Here is a 4791-nt window from a genome sequence, read left to right on the forward strand (position 1 = left end):
TAACCTGCATAGGACTCATATGAGATTCTCTCCTGCCTGTTGCAGGAGAGCTGGAAAATTTCCATCTGGGCCAGGTGACTTGAATGGTTAGAATGTTCTCAATGCCCATTGGATTTTATTAAAGTCCACACACTCCTTGGACGATTCTCAGTCCTCTCTTCGAGTGCCTGAGAACCATTGTCTCTCCAGGATCAAATTCTGGTCTGTGTTGTCCGGCAGAGCATATTGAGGAAAGTGAGTTTTGAGGAGCAGTTCCAGCGTCTCATGTGCTGTCTTTGTATATTCCCCATCCTCCTTCCTCAACGTACCTCCTGGATTGATTGGTACTCTAGTGAGGATTCTGTGAAGTCTGCCTTGAGCAGCCGTGCTCTCCACTTCCTCACAGAATGCCTTACAAGATGCCTTCTTTGCTTGTCTGATTGCAAGGTTGTAGTTGACAAGGGCCTCACGATATTTAGCCCATTGTCCTTTACGCCTCTCAATGTTAAACACTCTTTGTACCTGTTTTCTTTGAATTTGCAAGTTATTATTCCACCAAGGCACCCTCCTATTTGTGCACTTCTTGGTGATTGTGCAGTTGTCCTGATATGAGGTCACTATCGCAGAGGTAACAGCCTCTGCTACTTCCTCAAACTCTACTGGATACCTTATCGAGGTTTTAATTTCCGATAAGCCTGAGTCAAGGTCCCTCCTGTATGTCTCCCAGTCTGTTTTCCTGGGATTCCTATAGAACATGGTCTGTCTGATTACCATTTCAACCTTGAATTTAATGTACATGTGGTCCGATGAAGATGGCTCTAACACCACATGCCATTGTTTGACATAGCTGCCCATCATCACAGAACCAAAAGTTATGTCAATTGCTTCTTCCCTTCTGCTATTCCTGACTGTAGGTTCACTGACCCTATTCAGGACCTCGAAGTCGTTGTCTAGAGGAAATTCAAGAAGGTACTCACCTCTACTGTTGGTGTCCTTGCTGCCCCACCCTAGGTTGTGGGCATTGGCATCGCATCCCAACAGCAGTTGGTCACCTTGCCGATGGCAAGCCTCTACCAGTCTCTTCACCTCCAAAGGAGGAGGAGAGCTGTCTTTGTAAGGAAGGTATGCTGAGGCCAAAATAATTTCCCTCATTATACCTTCCTCACATTGCTGTATTTTAATGGTCACTAGGTCCCTGGAGCAGAAACCCATCGTTGGCATGAAAGAAATTCCATTTCTTACACAGATGCATGTTCTGGAGTTTGTTAGATTTCTAGCACAAATCAGCTTACCTCGAGTGCCACTGAGGCCCGGTACGCCCCCTTTATATAAGTAGGGTTCTTGTATCAGGGCCACGACAACTTCCTGCCTCCCCAGGCAGTGGCTCAGAGAAGCAGAGTCCCCTTACTGTGCTGCAGATTAATCTGTAGCACCTCCAGTCTCCGTCTTGCTGCCATCTTTGCCTTTGAGGTCTTTGAGAACCCTGACGGCGACCTGCGTGAGCCTTAAAAGCAATTTCAGGTCCTGCTCTCGCATCGCCTTCAGGGACTTCTCTCCGGCCTCCACCACCAGGGTTCGTCCTTCCGGTACAACCTTCTGGTTGATCACTCTCCAGTCTTCTCTCGAGAATTTTGGGTTCTGAGCTACTATTTTCTCGAACAGAGTCTTAGGAGAGACATCCTTAAGTATCTTTGGTACCCATATTGATACCTTTGCGCGCGGGTTTCCGTGTTCGATTCCCGTCGGGGTCAGGGATTTTCTCTGCCTCGTGATGACTGGGTGTTGTGTGATGTCCTTAGGTTACTTAGGTTTAAGTAGTTCTAAGTTCTAGGGGACTGATGACCATAGATCTTAAGTCCCATAGTGCTCAGAGCCATTTGATACCTTTGCAGTCTTAAGAAGTTCCGCTGCCGTCTTGACCAGTAGCTTCGCATCTTCTCGCGGGGATATCATGGGCACCTTGCCCTTAAGTCATTCCACCGTGTGCCCCGCCTCACAGACAAAAATGAGGGCATCACGCTCTAGATAGACCCTCCTGAATTTAGGTCCTGGACCAGTGTCTTTTAAAAGATGGCCATCTGTACAGATTCCTCCTGCTGCGAGGTGATGGCCACCTATGGATAGCCTTCCTGGATAACTGCCATCTTAAAACCCGAGACTGCAGGACTATAGGTCTGTTTCCCTGTTCCTTGCCCCGTTTTTTCTGGGCTCGCTTATTCAGGGAGGAGAGAGTCTTAGATTCCTCCTTTGTCCTCTTGCTGCCTGTCTTCGACGTTGTTGGGGTCTGCATATCCCCTTCAACCTGAGACAGTTTTTTTCTTGGGGGATCTTAGGTTCAAGTCCCTTTAATTCCCTCCATTTGTCTTTAACAAGCCATTCTTTTCCTTCCTTTTTCCTCTGTTCACTGAATAGTTTGCTCCTCTGGGCCCCAGACAAGGCCAACTCCTAGTCAGTAAACCTATCATCACTGACTGCTGTGTGTCATTATTAACGTACAAGTAACACTGCCGAAACAAAGGAAAGAACCGAGTAGTACTGAATGCAAGCTTGAGGGCGATGAGTAAAACGGGCATATCTGTTGCCAACAGCCAGTACCGCCAGTGAATGGAGACAATTTATTAACAAACAAGACACCCAGCACATAAATTCGACATTTGCACTTTTGTGCAAATGCACTGACGGAAAAAAAGTCGTAACACCGAGAAGGAGTTGTACGACATAAACGATTTCCTAGGAGTGTTTCTACATCTGAAAGATGGCGTGTGTTCAGATGTCTTGCCACGCGCGTAATACTGGCGCTAATAGTGCCACTATGAGGATGTAATGCAGTTTTGCTTTATAAACACGCTGTAACGGTCGTGAGTATTAGTTACTTTTGAGACTGGCCGTGATGAGTTGATGTTAGTCAAGACTGCCTTTAAGGTGACAAAAGTCGCCGTTATCAACACCTCACTGACTTTACCGAGTGAAGTGGCGCAGTGGTTAGCACACTGGACTCGCATTCGGGAGGACGAGGGTTCAATCCCGCGTCCGGCCATCCTGATTTGGGTTTTCAGTGATTTCCCTAAATCACTCTAGGCAAATGCCGGGATGGTTCCTTTGAAAGGGTACTGCCGATTTCCTTCCCCTTCCTTCCCTAATCCGATGAGACCGATGACCTCGCTGTTTGGTCTCTTCCCCCAAACAATCCAATCCAAATCCAATCGACTGACTTTAAACTAGGTCGTGTAATAGTGCTACGAGAAGCTGGACGTTCTTTTTGTGACACTTCAGCGAGACTTGGCACGAATGTAGGCACTGCACATGATTGCTGGCAACGGTGATCACCGGAATGCACGGTCGCAAGAAGACGGCCCTCCGGAAAGCTACGTGGCAGTATCGGAAAGGAAGACCGTCGTGTTCGGCGTATGGCTCTGGCGCACCGTACTGCAGCTGCAGCAGCAGTTGACACCGCAGTGACGCAACGAACTGTTACAAATCCGTTACTTCAGGGACATCTCCGAGCCAGACGCCGTGTTGGATGCGTTCTACTAATCCCAAACCACCACCATTTGCGACTTCAGTGGTGTCAAGCGAGAGCTCATTGGAGAGCAGGGTTGAAGTCTTTGGTATTTTCTGCTGAAAGCTGATTCTGACTCGGTGCCAGTGATGGAAGTGTAATGGTTAGAATGACTCCAGCGGAGGGCCTACAAACAACCTGTCTCCGTGCTAGACACACTGGACCTACACCTGGAGTTATGGTCTGGGGTGCGATTTCGTATGACACCAGGAGCGCTCTCCTGATTATCCCAGGCACTCTGACTTCAAATTTGTACGTCAATTTGGTGATCTGACCTGTTGTGCTGCCATTCATGAACAGCATTCCATGGGATGTTTTCCAACAGGATAACGCTAACCAAAATACCGCTGTTGTAACCCAACATGCTCTATAGAGTGTCGACATGTTGCCTTGGACTGCTCGATCACCAGATCTGTCTCCAATTGAGTACATATAGGACATCATCGGATGACAAATCCAGCGTCATCCCTGTATTGAAAGACCAAGTGCAACAGGCATGGAAGTCCATCCCACTATCTGAGATCCGGCACCTGTACAACATAATGCATGCACATTTGCATACTCGCATTCAACATTCTGGCGGTACACCGGCTATTAATACACTAGCACTTCAGCCGGCCGGAGTGGCCGAGCGGTTCTAGGCACTACAGTCTGGAACCGCACGACCGCGACGGTCGCAGGTTCGAATCCTGCCTCGGGCATGGGTGTGTGTGATGTCCTTAGGTTAGTTGGGTTTAAGTAGTTCTAGGTTATAGGGGACTGATGACCTCAGAAGTTAAGTCCCATAGTGCTCAGAGCCATTTGAACCATTTGAACAACTAGCATTTCCCACTTGCAACAGCTTATCTCTCAGATTAACATGTGATCTTTCAATGTTTATTACCTAAATATGTTACCTATACAAGTTTATTCCCTGAAATTTCATTACTCTACAGTAATTACTTCTTGGTGCTGCAATTTTTTCCGTCGGTGTATATTCACTGCGGAAGCCTGTGCTGAGATTAGCCGTAATTAGATATGTATGACGAAGGCAGTGGCTGTCTCCTTTTTGTGTTTTGAAAAGAATATAAGTTCGTAATTAGTAAAACTGTGTTGGTATTCCTTATTAACATACATTCAGTATTATAGTATTGAACAGGACGAACTGTTTTTATCCAGACCTGACCTGACCGAATAGCAGCCCAATATTTATTATTAACATGACCGTGAACCTAATGGGGCTGGTAATCGGAATTGGCTGCTACGGAAGTTGT

The sequence above is a fragment of the Schistocerca americana genome, unplaced genomic scaffold, assembly GCF_021461395.2.
Source record: "Schistocerca americana isolate TAMUIC-IGC-003095 unplaced genomic scaffold, iqSchAmer2.1 HiC_scaffold_301, whole genome shotgun sequence".
Lineage (NCBI taxonomy): Eukaryota > Metazoa > Arthropoda > Insecta > Orthoptera > Acrididae > Schistocerca > Schistocerca americana.